General features: G+C 51.2%; 1 long non-coding RNA gene across 7 annotated transcripts in view; it reads right to left on the reverse strand.

The window, feature by feature from the left end:
* Positions 1 to 18,402, reverse strand: part of LOC110258332 (uncharacterized) — a 156,812-nt gene that overhangs the window by 95,566 nt on the left and 42,844 nt on the right. For 4 of the 7 annotated variants that reach the window (XR_014811410.1, XR_014811412.1, XR_014811411.1 and 1 more), the window contains exons 2-4: positions 11,717 to 11,802; positions 11,290 to 11,537; positions 7,103 to 7,867 (exon numbers count right to left, since the gene is read on the reverse strand). This is a non-coding gene — a long non-coding RNA (uncharacterized LOC110258332). Of the gene's footprint in view, positions 1 to 5,773; positions 7,868 to 11,289; positions 11,538 to 11,716; positions 11,803 to 18,402 lie in introns of those variants that run through there. The other 3 variants (XR_014811414.1, XR_014811415.1, XR_014811409.1) reach the window with 1 other exon arrangement.

The raw sequence follows: 18,402 nt of genomic DNA on the forward strand, positions 1-18,402 counted from the left end.
CCTGTCGGTGTGTTTCGCCAAGTCCTCGGGCTCCTAAACGAACCCCGTAATTTTAGAAATATTTAAATGACTGACAGTTTTAGGAGGTCCAGCAATGACCAGAGATGAGCTCAAAGGGTTACCTCCAGAGAACAACTGCCAAGAAAGGCTTAAAAGGAGTAAACTGGGAGCCATGAATGAAAGCAGAAAAATAAAAAATAATAAAACTCGGAAACAGCAAGGTACTTTCTGAAAGCGTTTGCTATCACTGTCCTCTGGGGTTTGGCACCGCCTCAGCCTCAGGCTGCAGAGCATCCTGCCCTCCGCGGGCTCCCACAGCAGGTGCACGCGTAGGAGAACCCGGGCGAAGTGAGCACCCCGGGACTGGCTGGCCCACAGCCCTATGCCTTCCAAACGCCCCAGAAGCAGGAGACTCGGGCTCCGACCAAACGGAAAGGAGTAGGGTGCTGTTCTTTTTTTTCAACTACGTGGCTGGTTTTTCAAAGATTTTAAAGAAAAGGAGTTCCCACTGTGGCACAGTGCGTTAAGAATCCAACTGCAGGGGCCTGGATCACTGTGAAGGCACAGGTTCGCTCCCAGCCTGGTGCAGGGGGTTAAAGGATCTGGTGTAGGCCACACTGTGGCTCAGATTCAGTCCCTTGCCTGGGAACATCTATATGCCACGGGTGCAGCCATTAAAAAAAAAATTAATATTTGAAAGAAAAAAAAAAAAAAACAGCAGAGGGAGCTTCCATCGTGGCTCAGTGGTTAACGAATCCAACTAGGAACCATGAGGTCGCCGGTTCGATCCCTGGCCTCACTCAGTGGGTTAAGGATGTGGTGTTGCCATGAGCTGTGGTGTAGGTCACAGATGTGGCTCAGATCTGACGTTGCTGTGGCTGTGGTGTAGGCCGGAGGCTGCAGCTCCGATTTGACCCCTAGCCTGGGAACCTCCATATGCTGCAGATGCAGCCCTAAAAAGACAAAAAACAAAAAACAAAAACAAAAACACCGTCAGAGAAGAAGAGCAGGGAGAACTCTGCGTTCTCCAGGCAGAAGGGCCTGGGCGGCAGGGGGTGCATGGCAACCACTGCCTTGGGTCCTCCTCAGCCTGGCTGACCACCCCTGGCATCCAAACTGAGTCTAGCATCCAACCCGTAGACGCACCTAACCCTGAGCCTCTCTGTCCCTGCCCTTCCTTCATCCCACGCCCCGCAGAGACTTGATTTCACATCCTATCAACTAAAATTCCCCAAATGAAGCAGCCTGGAGTTGGACTTCTTTGTAGCGGCCACTGACTGCAAAAGGTCAGTAAACACAACGGGGGTGGGGGGAAGAGCATAGCTCGGCGTTCCCCAGTGGCCTAGTGGTTAAAGATCCAGCGTTGTCACTGCTGTGATGCAGGTTCGACACCTGGCCCAGGAACTTCTGCATGCTGCAGGCATGGCCAAAAAGAATAGTCTCTCTTGGCGTTCCCGTCATGGTTCAGCGGAAACGAATCTGACTAGCATCCATGAGGATGCAGGTTTGATCCCTGGCCTCGCTCAGTGGGTTAAGGATCCGGCATTGCCGTGAGCTGTGGTGTAGATCGAAGATGCAGCTCGGATCCAGCATCACTGTGGCTGCAGTGCAGTCCGGCAGCTACAGCTCCCATTCGACCCCTAGCCTGGGAACCTCTACATGTGGCCCTAAAAGGACCAAAACAAAAAAAAAGAATAGTCTTATCTTTATCGTCACCACTCTCTCACAGACGTTTATAACATTCCGTTCAGTCATGAGCTTAGGCAGCAAAGCTCAGGGCAGCACATCAGCGGTTCCTGTGACGTCACCCCCAGCAGACATCAGAGATGTTTTTCTCATCGCACTCAAGTTGCAGCTATATCGCCAAACATCACCTACACTCATTTCTTCTGGGAAATTATGACCGGCGTTCAATTTGCCACCGGATCCCACTGGTCTGGCTTTTACTCTAGTATAACTTTATTTCACTGACACAGGTTTCCTTTGGATGCTCCCCCCCAAAAAAAAAATTTTTTGATTCATTAAAAAAACCTTAGTCCAAGGAAGGATCCAGAGGCTTCCACCAGACTCCCAAACTAACCTATGGCACAGAAAAGAAAACTTTCATGAATATGCCTCCGTCTGCCAGGAAGTTTGCAATACTTATTCCTTCTCATTTTCAACCACTTTTATTTTTTTAATTTTAAAAAATATTCACTTACCTGTAGTCCCAAATTACAACACTAATTTAAGCTTGTGCTAACGAGGGACACAGTGCAAGGAAAGAGCACAATCACCTGCCGAAGAAATCCACCACCCCTGCCTCCCGCTTCCGTGAGCACACGAGAGGGCTGATGTACAGCGTGCTTCCACCAAAAGAGATGCATGCTACACGCATTATTCGGTAATTTACATTTGCCACTTGGCAACTGACACATAACATAGATATTCCTACAAGTCCAGGACTGCATATTTTTCTGGTTTCTTTGTGCACATTTATATAAAATTAATGTGAATGAAACCGTATCAGACACGCCATGGTTTTTGGTGCAGCATCCTCCTCTGTCTTCTACCTCCCTAACCTATATGAACTACCCACCACCATGGAGCCAAGCAACCCAGAACTGAGCAGCTTAAAACAATCATCAACATTTATTATCTTAGAGACTCAGTTGATGGGAGTCAGCTGGGAGCACTCAGCTGGGTGGTTCTGGGCAGAGGGTCTCTGAAATGATGGCCGAAGAGGTTGTGCGGGGCTGCTGTCATCCGAGGGCTTGACCGGGGCCGGAAACTCCGGTTCCAAGATGGCGCCTCACATGGCTGGTGGGCTGGTGAGGGGGCTGCTGTGAGGGGGGTGCTGCTGGCAGGGGGCCTGTGTTCCTGCCATATGGACCTCTCTACTCTGGGCTTCTTGAGTGTCCGCATGGCATATGGCAGCTCTTCATTTTGGTATATCCCACTGGTTATGCAGGTCAGCCCTCTTCACTCGGGGTAGGGCCTACACAAGGGCATGAACGTGGGAAGCAAGGCTCCCTGGAGGCCTTCCTGGATGTTGGCTGCCATGACCTTCAACGGCCCCATCCCACAAGGGCCACCTCTCCCAGATAAGCCAAGCTGGTGCCTTCCAGCCTTTGCAGACAGGAACAAGCAGATCTATCCAAGAACCCACACAGGCGACAAGTGCACGCTGAGGGACGTATTACTGAAATGAACACTGCAAAGACTTTTAAATAATTAACAAAAATCTCTAATTTATCAAAATCGGATACGTTTCAAAAGAAATATTTTTTACCAGTTACAAATAAAGAAACTGAAACTCTAGTCCAAGAGTGTGTGACCAAAACGCGGAGCTACTGGCATCCAGAGCCAAGACCACCAGACTCCAAAGCCCACACTCTTCCCACGACGCTAAGCAACAGACATCACACCGTCTCGCCAGCCTCCCTCTGGGTGACAGCCCTGAGTCTCCTTATAGAGGATGGTCACTCGTGCTGATTCTTCATGAAAGCGAAAACTCAAGCCTTCTCATCCCAGCCCTGTGCTCTCTGTTCAAAGCCCCAGGCGAACACCGGATGCTGCCCACGCAGCCTCGCCGGGTCACTGAATCTCTGCCTGCTCTGAGCCTCCCTCGGTCCACCTGCTGGTTTCTTTCCCTCCTTTCACAATGAAATGTTTTCCTTCTGCCCTTATCCCTGTAAGTGCACAGCGAGGCCAAGAGCCCGACGAAGGGACGGTTGTTCCACCAAGGAAATGGAAGGCAGGGAGAGGGAGCAGCTGAACTGGACTAGCTCTGCTAATCTTTCTTCCCATCGTCTCCCCGCCTCTAACCCTCGTCAGTGTTGGCAGGTCCCCGGTGTGCCCGGGTCCAACCGTGAGCCCCCATGGGGTAGTCTCAACAAGCAGGAATCAATCACTCCCCCCCCCCCCGCCCTTGCAGCAGGCACTTGGGATTCAGAGCTGAGACAGGAAGAGTGTCCGTCCTCCAGGAGCACGCCGCCTGTCCTAAAAGCCCAGATACACGCATCACAACAGCCTGTACAACCCCATCGAGGTGAATAAAGCCCCACAGAGCAGGTACAGACGAGGCCAGACAAGGCAGATCGATTGCTAGTGTTTCCACTGTGGGTGGAGTAAGCAGACCTTCCCCCAGGATGCCAGCAGGTGCCCGGTGAAAAAGGAGTCTGTGCTCATGCCCCATGAGCGTGCTGGCAGACGCATCCTTTTCACGGCCTGTTCAGAGCATCGTGGGTCTCCAGAGGAGGGGAAATTACATGCAAGCTTTCTGAACCCGAGTTGGCCATGAAATCTTTTTCCCCTCCTCCCCAGGAAATATCTTATATTCCCTGGAACATGGTTTGGGAGTTGCTGAAACAGGGTAATCTATGCTTTGTCCTGACCTCAGCAATGTAAAACACGCAACCAACAATGGCTGTGTCTTTCCTTTCCTGCTCCTTAGGTCCGTAATGAGATCTGAGGGCTTGGGGGCTTGCCAGAAATCTTTATTTATTTACATTAAAAAAGAAAAAAATATATATATATAACCATCCACAAAAGTTTCACTCTTCTTTGTGCTAACAGACCTCAGACTCAGCTTTTACCTTGCTGGAGGGAGAATTTAATTACTTACAGGTTTTTCTAGAAGCGTCCTCAGTTCAACCCTGCCACAGTTTATACTGCAGCCCACATTACAGAATTCCACTGGCATTTGGCTCCTCAGTGTCCTTCTTTAGAGTGGTGGTGCTGTGCTTCCAACGATATACACAGAAGAGTTTGGGAAATACCAGCCGCTTGAGACTGCGCGGATCGAATGATCGGCCCCGCTACCCAGAAATTTACACAAAGCACTTCGCCGGCTCCGCAGCCGCCAACGACGGCGGGGGCCGGGGGGGGACAAGCTTTCCCCTTGGCCACGGACACGAACTCTGGGGCCGCCCGCTCAGGTATCGGTGGCCCAAAGCTTGACCCCCTCAGTGAATTCCTTTGGGAGATGGTGGCGTCCGGCAGGGACCCCCGGGATGGGGAGAAACTGGAAAAGATGACAGAGTCTCCCTCCCAAGAGGAAGCGTCAGGAAACAACATTTCTTTCCAAAATTGCTTTTACACCGTTAGCCAACAAACGCCGGTTTGCTCCTGGTCTACAAACGCCAAGTCCAGAAAGACAGACCCCTCCCGGGAAATCACAGGTGCCTGAGGCCCGCCGCCCACTCGAGAGGCCGGCGGGCGCTGCAGCGCGCATGCGCATTCGAAATGGCAAGCCTTCCAAGGGTGATGCTCTCGATGGAGATGCTCGGAGGCGAGGACGCCCGGCTCTCCCTCCGCCTGTTCCCGTCCTCCCTGCGGAGAGGCTCTCCACTGCGAACGAGAGCCCCGTCAAGGCCAGACGGTGGCCTCGGAATGGCTGATTGTCCTTCCCTTGGCTGGAGGGGCCTCCAAATGCGCGTTTCTAAAGAATACAAGAAATGGCGGCACCTCCCCCGCAGCAAAAACACTTTTATGGATGACTAATCAGCAATAATGCTGCAAATGACCCGTCTGCAAAACCTTCAGTGCCTGGAGATCTAAATTACTCTAATCCTTCTCCCCCCCCCCCCAAAATTAGGTATAACATAATTTCAAGTAATGCAAGAGCAATTTCTCCCTTCATTGGATACCAAGCTCAAGATGTTACAGGAAAAAGAAATAGCTTTTACCGCTGATATGAGAAATTTAAAAGAGAGACAAGTGTGAGCAAACAAAAGCTGTCACATCAAATACTGTGGGGGAAAAAAAAATCTAGAAAAAATGCCAGAAATGCTCAAGTCTAAATAAAGTCATTTATTTGTTATTTTAACCCCTTCACTGTCGGAGTTACTGGCAGTGGCTAGTTAATTTTCCGCAGGTGGGAGTGCCGAGGCTGGTCCCCTGTGCTTAGAATAACTGTTGTATTGTGGCCTGTCCCCTTAGTTCTCTGGTCTCTTAAAAAATTTCCAAACACAAACAGGATGGTACGGACATTCCTCGTCTGTGAGTATCATCTCTTCAGAACTCCAATCTTGTCCAGTTTCCGCCACATTGAGCAAACAATCTAGACCATGAGCTCCCGAAGGGCTGCAGCCACACACTGTGGGCTTCTGGTGGACGGTAGGTATTTGGTGGAGTGCGGTGGGAACTGTTGCTCGAATTTTGTGTCCTAGGCAGTTAACATGCAACTCAAAGCTAAGATGCTTTCGGGGAGAGGGGCAGTGGCAGGGGATGATGCTATGAAGCCCCTTCCCCTATAGAAAGAAAAGCAGGTTGGATAGCTCTGGGGTTGGTCCCTTGCTCCTTTTTGGTCGAGTTCATAAGCCTACTTCCCAAGTTAAGATTATGTGCCACTAAAACTGAGTTAAGATAAGGTTGGTTTTCAGAGCACTGCTCATGAAAGTCTATGGACATAGAAGAAGGTACTTCCAATTCGTTGGGGACTCACTGTGGGCACTACGGGTGACTCCAGGAGGCAGAAGTCACAGCCACCATCCTCAAAAATCTACCCCTCACTCCTCTGCCCAACACAGCAAGGCTTCTGTCACCCATACCTTGCTTTGGCAATGGTCACCAGGACCCCCTGGGCAGTCCCAACCCCTCAAGACAGCACACAAAGCCCGCCAAAGTCACCAGGTCCCCCCCCCTCTGCAGCCCTACACCCTCCGTGCCTTTTACCAAACAGGAAGTTCTCCCAGGTCCTCTAGTCTCGGCTCACACACGCTGCACACTGCAGGGCTCAAACCCCTGGTGCTTCCGGCCCCTGCCCTCCCTGCACGTTCTTTCCTGACCACCGGGCACTGTACCAGCCCAGCTCCTGGTGGTTCATGCATCTGACCGCCCAGCTAGTGAGATAAGCCCCTTGCAGGCAAGAACCCAGCTGCTTTGCCTTGGAACCCTGGGGTTCCCCGTCCTGGACAGATGCAAGGCAGATCCTTAAAATGAGACTGCGTGACACGGTATCCACCAAAGGCAATAATCAGCTTGCAGAATGAATCTGGTTAAATGAGGTGCTGGGATTTTTAAAGTTATGCTGGGGCCCATGTGACGGTTCCTCCAGCGCCCCTCCACCCCACCCATCGCCCTGCGCCCTGGTGTTAGGACTTTCTCGGTGGTTCCTCACCTCGTGCACCCTGGCCATGAGTGGAAGAGAGTGCGTCTGTGGTCCCAGGTGCCTTGTGGTGACCTCCCGCCTCTCCAGCATTTGGCATCTTCGGTCCCTCGGCGTCGCCAAGGGAGGCCCTGGGCAAGAGCCCTGCTGTGTGCGGAGGAACACGAGGGAAGCGAGGTCAGCGTGGCCACGTGCTCTCAGTGGGGCCACGTGCTCTCAGCGCAGACGGTCGGCTGTGGGTTTGTGTGTGGGAGCACAAACGAGGCACACGCCCTCCGAGAGTCTAGGACTTGTGGTTTGTGTTATCTCGCGACTTCATATTTGGAAGAGGTATTTTAATTTCTTATGAGCTGTGAATAATTATGTAATTCTGCCACCTTCTTAAAACGAAGACGTTTCAAACTGACTCCCGTAGTCCCGGGCGGACAGCTTTAAGGGGACTTGGCTGTTTGCCCTTGGGTTTTGAACAAGTGGGTACCAAACAAATTCTTGAAGGCCGCGAGAAAACCGTTCGCAACACAGAGCCATCCGATCCAAAAGCGTAAAGGAAAATCCCTCTTCCTTCTCCAAGTGAATCCTTAAAAATTACTTCTGAAAAACAAATTCTGCTCGCACTCAAGTGGGAGAACTCACGTTCTGATTTGTTTTCAACCCACTTCAGTCTTCAGTGTCCCTGAGTTTTTCCAACACTCCCTTTCACTCTTGTTTGTACATTAGTCATGCCATTCTTCGAAATCCGTCTGAGTCCTCCTCATTCCTCCTCGGTTGCTGAAGAACCTGGGGGAAGGTTCGAGAAGATTGCGTTATCAAGTGCTGCCATGACTTCTCAGTGGTCTACCCCTGCACTTTAAATCATTGCCTAAAAAGCACTTCTTAGGAATGCCTCCCCTTCTAGACTTATCCCTGTCAACCCTTTAGTCACTTGGTCATCAGTATCTCTGGGCATCTGCACGCTGTTCCAAGCACTGGGAATGGAAAGCGTGCAGGCAGGCAAAGTCACGCACCCCGAGGGACCAGGACCGGGTGACGCTTAGACTCCGGTGACCACCCGCAGCTGACTTCATGACACGCACACCCGAAGGTGATCACTTCATTAATCACAGACAAGGGATTGTGAGCAGCTAGGGATGTGCTTATCTTTTTTTTTCCCTGGGGCCTAAGTTTTTTTTTTTTTTTTCTCATATGTATTTCATATTCCTAGCTGGAGGAATATCAAAAGAATCTGAATATCACCATCTGGAAGTTATGCCATGGACTCCAGTGGGCAGGATTAGAGCTGAGTTTCTCTTCTTCCTCTAAAACTGTATTTCTTCTGCTTCCAAATGAGCACAAACATGTCTGATTCCCTAATGAGGCCAACCCAGAGCCTAAAAGTGCCTTATGCACCCACTGGCCCAGGTTTAGGGGATTCGCCAATGTAGCAGAACTGTTGACTGGGAGGTTTGGGGAAGGGGGGAGTTCCTTCAAGGATATTTGATCATCAGTGACTTCACTTAGGCATTAAATCAAATGTGCTGACATACACGAATGTCAGAAATGCAGTACCCGGCTCCTTCCCAAACATCTGTTGGTGTGTCTGGGTCTGGATTTTATCAGGAAGCCCCAGAAAGCCAATCCAGTCTCAATACCATGCCATCACCAATCAATAGTTCACAGTTCTCAATACCACGCCATCACCGATCAATAGTTCATTAGTTCCAATGGACTATCTTTTACTAGTATTCCCCAAATGGGTGTTTAGCTTGTTACTTTTGAAACTACTAGTAGTCTTCAGACACGGAGGATTGTTTTTTGAAAACGTTCACTTCCTATACCTGTACTACATCGCCGGCATTCGACGAGGCTCTTCCTGCTCACCCAGAAATGTTTACCATCCTGGGCCTTTCTCTCTCCTGCCAGGCCAGCCCGTGAGCTCCCGAACGAAGACCCTCCCAGCACCTGGCAGGTGAGAGAGCTGATAAACACAGAAGGATTTTTTAGTTCCAACTGTATTTTTAACTCTCCCCTATTCAGTATCAGCTAACCGGTCTCGAGGCTGTGGAGTCCGCTTTGATAGTACAATCCTAGTTCTCCTGACACTTGCATGGGGCAGATTCAGTTTGGAAACATCCTCTGATGATCGTGCACTGATTCTGTCCACACTGGGTGAACATTTCTCAATGCCACGGCCCGAGCAGGCTGCCTGCCAAGAGAAATGGATTTCAAGCAGAAGTTCAAAACACTTGCCATTGTGAAATCTGCCCAGGAGTCCTAATTTACACCCATTCGTGGTTATTATGATAGAGTTGGTAATGGAAGAAGCTGCCACGAAAACAAAGAATCCCCAGATTCCTCTTTAACACAGCGACGCACGCAGGCTCTTGATGTCTGGCGTCTGGTGCGGGTCCTCGCTCGACCGTGGAGCCGCAGTGCCTTGGCCGTAAGACGGAGAGAGTAAGACACCCCCCCCCCCGCGCCAGATGGACCCCGGAAATGGATGAGTCCGTCCACACAGGCAAAGCCCTCGGAGCAGTACCAGGCAAAGCCATTAAAGCCGGCTCTTATTAAATCCCCTTAGCCTCCAGACAAGGTAACTGAAGACAAGTATAGAGTTTAACATGAGGTTCCCTTTGGGGTGGGGGGAGAACAATCTTCATACATCTTATAAAAGTATTGCATCATCCTTCTTCAGAGCTTCCATCAAAAGTGGAGTCTTTTCACCACGATGGATGAGAAGAGAAGAACCAGAATGTGTCTCCATACATGACTGGGTCACTGTCCTGTACAGCAGAAATTGGCACAACCCTGGGAATCACCTTTTTACTCGGAAAAATAAAATAAAGAATCCTTTTTTAAAATGTGGGCTTTTCCTACACGAGACGCGCGTTGAGACTCTGTCTGCACACACAAGCTGCATGAACTATTACCCGGGTAAAATCAAACAACGGAATATTAGCAAAGTTTTCCACAAATTGGTTTACATTTATGGACCCAATCTTCAATGGCTTTTTTTTTTTTTTTTTTTTTTTTTTTGGTCATAGGTACGTTATCCCAAATATGTCATCAGAAAGGTTTTTAGTGGGCAGACTTGAAGCTAAGTTTATACAGCAAATTAGTGGTACGTTGTGTGCATTTGCTAAAGTATTAGGTATGTAAGACATTGTAATATTGGGGCTATTCTGCTGCCCATAGACAGTGTCTGTCCACAGCTACGATATTATCCAGCCCCATCATCCAGAACGAACTGCCTAGAAAGCATGTGGACTTGTTAATTCTTCCGGCCCTTACAATGAGAAGTTGGAAGGGCCTTTTGCAGGGAAGCGATCCATGGGGTAAGTTGGCTTTCTCTTCCAACGCAAAGATAACTGCAAGGTAGAAACTGCTCGCTGTGAAAAATAGCACACTCAGCAGAACAGATCTCTAGAAGGCAGGGCTGAACAAAAGATGTTACCACTCATGTCAGCCATCCAATTGTTTTCTCCGCCTCCAGCACTTATAAAAGTAAACTATTTCAGAAAGCAATTGCCTCTTTTTCAGCTAGGATGTGCTGTTATTACACCAAGCGGCATCTATCATCTGCTCTGCTTCTCAAGGGGGATGGAGGTTACCGCAACTAAGCCGGGTGACGCTAGCTCGTCTCTACACAACAGAAGGAACGTGAGGCTCTGGAAGTTTCCAAGGCTCTCCAGGCCCCGGCAGAGCCAGACCCGTCCAAGGCCCGTGTTCCTACCTGTTACCGACACAGCCTCCCTCCGCCAAGGACGAGCAGGCCCCAGATCCAGTTGCCAGGGGCACCTGGGGACCTGGCTCCGGGGCCCTGGCTGCCCCTTTCCACCAGGAGGAAAAGGAAGGAAGCCCTCCTCCCACCTCCCCGGGGCACCAGAAGGGGACCGCCTCTGAGCTGCCCGTCCCCCCAGCCCGTCCTCCACAGCAGCCCGCCCTTCGGCAGCTGACAGAGGGGCACAGACACACACACGAGGGCTCCGGCTCTCAGAGGTGGTGTCTATGCCATCATTTCCCGGCTGCCCCTGGTCGTGTCCAAGCAGATATGCAGCTGATACCAGCCCTGCTGTTCCTATGTGACAGCCGACAAAATGCATCAAGTGGCAGGACATGTTTCATGTGTACACAAGCGCACACACACACACACAAATAACCAAATGGCTTCCATGGGCAACCAATGTTTACATCTCTTTAGGGCTCAGATATGAAGACTGTACCTAATCGCAGTAACGGGTGGCAGGCTGACACTCGTAAATGCGCCATTCTTCAAGGAAAGTCCGTATCACTCAGAAGACAAATATTCAGCCACCTTCATCCTTCTAGTTGTGCCTTTGCAAAACCCTGTTTTCTCCTTAACCATCGATGACACAGTTCCACGCTTTACAGCATCTGGCAGGGCGCCGAGTCTGTCATCTCACGGGCTGATCCTCGCACCAGCTCCCTGGTGAAGACGCTGACCCCACATCTGCAGAGGAACAAACCGCAGGGTAGAGTAACCAGGCAACCTGCACAACACAGCTCCGAGCGGGGGCCGGGGCCAGGCCAGGCGCCGTGGGCTTCGGGCTCGCAGCTCCTGCGGGGCAGACACCTGGACATCCGCCTCCTGGAACATTCCAGCAGCTCTGCGTCTGCGATTTAACTCACCTTCTCCCAGTGCTGACACGTAGAAACGAGCTGATGCTTTCACCTAAGAAGGGCGCTTTTCCCCATCCGTCCTGATCTTTAGGGAACTACATAAAAGACAAATATACAGTAAGCGTTAGCAATCGACAGACATAATACAGTTAAGTTCAAAATGACTTCAGACAAAAGAGGAACGGCTTTCCACCCCTGGTGGAGTTGGGCATGGTTTGGTTGTATTTTGCCATTGGTGGACACAAGCACTGGACTCTGGGAGGAAAAATAAAAAGTTCAGGGTCCCCTCCTGTCCCCAAAAATCCAAGTTGGGTCCTACAGATACGCTGCATATTCTAGAAAGTTCTGCTTTTCAGGAAGCTACATCGATTCTGCCCTGGAAGTTCCCTTATCAAAAATGGAGGAGGAGTTCCCGTCGTGGCGCAGTGGTTAACGAATCCGACTAGGAACCATGAGGTTGCGGGTTCGGTCCCTGCCCTTGCTCAGTGGGTTAACGATCCGGCGTTGCCGTGAGCTGTGGTGTAGGTTGCAGACGCGGCTCGGATCCTGCGTTGCTGTGGCTCTGGCGTAGGCTGGTGGCTACAGCTCCGATTCGACCCCTAGCCTGGGAACCTCCATATGCTGAGGGAGTGGCCCAAGAAAATGGCAAAAAGACAAAAAAAAAAAAAAAAAAAAAATGGAGGAAGGAAAGATGACGGTGTTTCTTAGGGGGTTAAAAAAAAAAAAAATACTTGAGCTCCTCATACCCCAAGGGTGGTTCCTTTTCTCAGAGCCAAAGAAAAGCCTAGAGCTACTCAGGCCACCCAGCAGTCCCGTTTACTCCCGGGAATGAGCAGGGACTTGCCTGAGCCAAAGAGCAGGTGCGACTTCGCAGGAAGCTCGTCATCTCGCTTATGCTTTACTCTTTTTTTTAATGTGCTGTAAAACAGCTTTCTCTTTTCAAAAACTTTTTACAGATTAAATTGCACTGCTTTAACTGAAAACCGTTGGGATAGACATTCCTCCTTTTCTTTAGGTGGGCAGAATTTGGAATCATTTTCAAATCAATGTCTGATTTCTCCAACATCGCGCTGCCCTGCGTGTCTGTCTTTCAGCATGATGAGCCCTGTGCTGAATACTGATTTGAAGTGTGGTTCACCGTGAAGACTTAAATTGTCCTTCCCACAACTTTATCTGAGATGCCTGACAATGGTGACAATCACAGGACTAGTTTTATTGGGTAAAACTATTCTATCTGCAATTTGCTCTGACAGGCTCCGCGATTTTTAAGTGCAATTAAATCCTGAGAATTTGCCCAGAAAAAAATAAAAATTCTACCACATTTTAAAAAAAATTTTTTAAGAGACAGCAAAAAAAAAAAAAAAAAAAAAAAAAACAGTTGAATTGAACAACTAATCACTAACTGGTTGCTCTTTAAAGAAAAAAAAAGAAAGAGAGAAAGAAAAGAAAACGTATCCAGCTGAGCCCAGAAAGCAGTGTATAGACAGGCAGCTTTCTCCGCCTGGGAAACAGAGGCCTGGAGTCACAGCAGCCCAACCAGGGCTTCCAGCGCTGCTGGCATCCACAGCTTCAGAGCTGAAGGTTCTGCCACATTCTGGGGGAAAAACAGGAAACCTGCAGAAAGCAACCCTCAGCAATTGCTGTCACCTGAGTCCTCTCAGCCGAAGCAGAGCAGCTGGCTCCAAACAGGTAGGGGTAGCTCGCGTCCCTCTGCCCTTCCCCCGCCCCCGCTTCTGAACCCCCAAAACGGAGCCCAGAGATACAGCACGGACCCGCCAGACCGAGTTACCCAGCCAGCCAGAACCAGGGCCGGCAGGTGCAGTCTTCCTGGGTGACGGCCCGGGGAAAGCGGTCACCCACAGGACTGGTCCCCCGTTGGCCTCTGGCGAAAGGCAATTCGCCTTTCTAGTCCATCGCGAGGGCTCCTGCTGCCCCTGTAAAGGACCCTGTCCCTGTCACCTCTTGGTCTCCCATGCTGGAAGTCTTGATTCAGCAGGAAGCGAATCTGACACTGAAAGGACAATCCAGGTGACCTCTGGGAAATCAGACTTTTCTCTAGGAGGTGTCAGCTGTACCTAACGCGGAAGGCTGTGCACAAAATGTGAACTTCACGCAGAAACAGAACATCCTCGATGGGGCACCTTCATCCTTGGTAAGTCTCATCACTGGGGCCACGTAGCTCGAGACTACAGACAAGCCCCGGAGAAGCCGGCCCCCGCCGCCTGGCTCCGGCCCCTCCCCACTGCCATCCCACCCTGTCCCCCAGCCCCCAAGGGAGCACTGGGTCTCGGAGACCCCTGCTGGGCGGTCCTCCCTCCTCCTGGAACCCCACGCACGGCGTCGAACTCTCCCTGCGTGTGTTCCCAAGGCCTCTACTGCTGGTAACACCCAAAGGACCTGTCTTTCCCGAGCCAGCCCTGGGCTCCTTGAGAGCTGGGACCACCTCGCGTCGTCACAGGGCGCCTGGCACACCGCCGGGCTCCTGCAGGTATTTGCAGAAGGGTCTTCTCCTTTCAAGCCACCAAAACAGCAGTGTGCGAAGGCCACCCTGGGCCCCCGATGTGGCTGCTGTTGCCCTGCAGGGTCTCCCTCTGCAGACAGGGCGCCCACAAGGGCAGAAACCACCAGCATCCACGCACATTCCACCCCATGCCTGGGCCAGTGCCCTGGGCCCGTTAGAAGCTCAAGGAAGGTCCACGGAACACGTGAGTTGAAGGCAATATTGACACAGAAATGCTGCGTGTAAGCCAGACAGGCCCAGGAAACAGAATGTTCTAACGTCCCCAGTGTTGGAAAATTGCCCGTCAGTGTTTCTGTACCTATTAAAGTCCGCAGAACTTGAACTGCAACCCAGGACAGACGCGGGCAGATCAAGGGGAGGCATCACCCCATTGACCTATGGCTAAGGGATGAGGCTGGAAACGGAGAGGCACCCCAGAGCCCCTACCTGCCCTTCTTGGGCTGCTTGGCACCTCTTTCTGGACGAGCCTCTCCCGTGAGACACCCCAGACCAGCCCCTGGCTTGATGGATGCCAATGCATGCCGCAGGACTCCGCCCAGCACCGCCCCTGCAAGGATGGGTCACTGGACCCTCCATCCCAGCCTGGTGAGGGGTCCCCATACCTGCCCCAGGTGGCGCATCTGACTCAGCGCCTCTCCCTTGTAACCAGCACTCTGTGGCTCCCACGGGTCTTGGGTCAGGAAGGGGGAGAGACTGCTGCTTCTTTATCTTTAGAATAGTGACTTAACAACCCTGCCTCAGGCAGCGTCTGGATCTGCTGTCCCTCTGACCTTCCGTTTAGCCCTGGCCCTCTAGTCTCCTGCCTTCTCTCATTGTAATCATGCAAAATTAAGCAGACACTTCATCCATAAAGAGCTCCGTGCCACACTCTGAGCTCTGCAGGCGAAAAGGTGCAAATGTGAGAGACATAAAAAAGAGGGAGTTTCCGCTGTAGCTCCGCAGGTTACGAACCTGACTAGTCTCCACGAGGATGTGGGTTCGATCCCTGGCCTCTGTCAGTAGATTAAGGACCTGGCGTTGCTATGGCTGTGGTGATTTGACTCCTAGCCCGGGAACTTCCATGTGCCGCAGGTGCGGCCCTAAAAAAAAAAAAAAAAAATAGGTCTTTAGATGAGAACATTGCCAGGAGGCAGGCATGGCCTCTGGCCCTTCAGGGCTGAAGTTCCCCCTGCCAGCAGTTTTCCTCCTTTTCAGAGACTGGGCCCCTCCCATGGGTGTGCCCTTAGGGACGGGTGTCAGGGCACAAGTGTTGGGCCCAGGGATGAGCAGAGAAGGGCAGATGCCACCCCTTCAACCAGCTTCGTAAGGCCCCTCCTGCCCCTCTGGGCCGCTCCCAAATATGCACCAGCAGAGGTCCTCTCAGAGTTATCTCCTGAGAGCCACTCTCCACCGGCTCCCAAGCCTTTCAAACACAGGGCACGCTGGCCTCCAAAGTCCTCTCTGTCTTTTGAGCATGTAAGCTGCCACCCCCATGGAGCCAGGACCTCAGGAATGCACACTTATAGGGCCCCAAGCCCCCTCAAAAGTTGCACAGCTAAGGACATATTGCTTCAAGCATTGGGTGGGTTCCCGAAGAGTCGTGTGCAAAAGTGAACACTGGGGGAACCCTCTGGTGGCCCCGGGGGTTGGGGATGGGACTTGGTCACTGCTGTGGCTCAGGCCCTGTGACAAAGGTTCCACCCCTGGCCAGGGGAGCTTCGGCATGCCCCAAACAAAACACAACAACAACAACAACAAAACCCCACTTTCCTCAAAACTGAACTCTGGCACCGTGGGTCAGCGGCTCCAGGGCCTTCACCTGACCGTCACCTGCGCATTCGTGCAGGTTGAACACTTACTTGCACGGCGTGAAATCGAATGAGGGCTTCTGACGTCTCTGAGATAGCGGCATGCAGCCCATGTGCACGAAATTGCCTCTATGGGCCTAGAACAACTCCGTCAAAGGCCATAAACTACTCGTAACTTTTCTCATAAGATAAAAAGGCCCCAATCAAAAAAATACACGTTCCATCCCCACTGCAGTCGGGATGCCCGCCCTTTCTGCGTGTTTAAAATGTGCACGGTCTCCTGAAACAGCTGACGCCTGCTAGACCTTCACCGAGGTCGCCGGGGCTCCTTGTGTCCAGACTGGAAGGAACGTGGGGGCGGGGGGACCGAGGCTCCGCCCCCTGCAGGAGCCCCGCCCACATGCCGGTGGCTGACGTCCATCGTTTTAAGGCTCTTCTCAGTACCTTAGTCCTGTGAGTCATGTACGGTTTATTTTCATTCAAAAGGTCAGAGGCAAATGAAGTCACTTGCCGCTTTTTTCAGCGTGGGAGACTTTCCTGGCAGGGGAGGAGTGAGACGTGGCCATCAGAGGTCATCTGCTGTCCTTGGCGCCGCGTCCGGCCGGCAGGAGGCCTCCTGCAGTCCCTTCTGTTACCTACAGGAGGACGCACGCAAGCGAGCCTCCGGAACGGAGCGATGGGCGCTTGGGAGGCACCAAGCATGGTCTCTGGTCCGTAACTGTCGGGGAACCACCCGAAAATGCTTCCTTAAGCAAATGACCTAAAACGGACCCGTGGGAAAGGCCCTGAAAGGACCCTGGAACGGGTGCCTTTCTTTTTTTAAGGCCAAGAGGAGGGGTTCTGTAAGCCCAGGCTTACACGCAAGCCCCTAACTCCAAAAAACTCTGAAAACCAAGAGCTCTTTCCTAAATCCAGCGCACTCCGGGACATAAGCCCGCCTACCGTCTCCATCTGATGCCTCCGAGAATGAAGAGTCATACGTTTACTGTGAAAACGCCCATGTCTTTGATAAGAGGAGGCTCCCAGGCTATAGGATTCTGGAAATGGCAGTCTCTCCACTGTATTCCCCTTGCAAAATCTGGGGCAGGGGCCGGGGGTGGGGGTGGGGGGGAATCTAAGTTCTGAAAAACATCCTCAAAGTCTGATGCAAGAAGGAGCCTGGCATATAATTAGGATAAAGAAGCACCTAATTTACTGTGAATAAGAAGGGTGATGCTTAGGATTAAAACTGATGACCTGGCCTTGACCCAAAGCTGCCCTTAACAAACACCCAAACACACAGCGCCCGTTCAGCAAGTGTTGGCCCAAACCCCAAGATTAATTCTGTGTTGAACCCTAAGTCTAAAGGAGGTATTTTTGCTTTGTTTTGTTTCTCTCTTTTTTTCTCCCCAGAAGGACACTGAGTGAACCCATTTAAAATGAACCTGAACCGACGTATTTTCTTAAGCGATTGAATTGGAACAAAATCAGAACATGAAACTCTTCTCCCAAAATAATATGAACAGAATCAACATCTCATCCGGTCTTAGTCCCTGCTTGAAGAAACACGGGAAAAGAAGGTCAGTGATTTCACAGATGGGAAAGGCTTCAACCGCCCAGCCATTGGTTACAACTTTTCCTCGGGGAGAGAGGAAGGTTTTCAGAGTTTTTAAAACGGCTGGAAAAACAGTGCCACGTGTACGCTTTGACCTGGCAGTCCTCCAACTCCAGCTCCGTGTTTTATATACCTGCTTTTTCTCTTGACGCTCTTACTGGGTCTTGCAAACATGAGCTGAGAATCTGATACCCCAGGAGGAAGTTCAGGGTCTGGGCTCAAGAAGGAGGCCCCCTTCAGACCCACCGTGCACCTCGAAAGCCTAACGCTCCCGATTTGGTTAATTTGATTAAGTGCTGAGAAATGATACCTCGCTCACAGATGCACTGCATTCTAAATGTTAAATGTTCCTCCTTCAAACTCCTGAGTTATTTTCATCGTCTTCATTTCTTCCTGTACCACCGCAATTGCTACTCTCTTTGTTCCCTGAAGAGTTTTGAAGGTGCTTTTGTTCGCATCATTTTTATCTTGTTACTGTAATCACGGGCCATTGACCAGAGTGGAATTCAGAATTCTCATCCTCTGCAAAGCCAGCCCTGTCGCCAGGTCTTTAGCAGGATGCTTGAAAAAGATGCCTGTCTTCAGCCCCTCCAGGCACACCAGAATGACCCTAGGCGACATTTTTTTTTTTTTCCTCCTTCTAAAAGAGCCAGGACCTGGGCGGGTGTTGGGCCACCTCCTAGAAGATGCCCAGACAGCCTTGTGTGCAGGAAACCTGCCAGAGGCACCTCTTTCACAAGATGAGACACGACAGCACTTTCAGAACCTTCTGCTTGTTTCTCAGGAATCTGCT

The sequence above is a fragment of the Sus scrofa genome, chromosome 7, assembly GCF_054392235.1.
Source record: "Sus scrofa isolate SSC_HxYL_T2T_F1_AM1 chromosome 7, Sscrofa_HxYL_maternal_Yorkshire_Landrace_v2.0, whole genome shotgun sequence".
Classification (NCBI taxonomy): Eukaryota; Metazoa; Chordata; class Mammalia; order Artiodactyla; family Suidae; genus Sus; species Sus scrofa.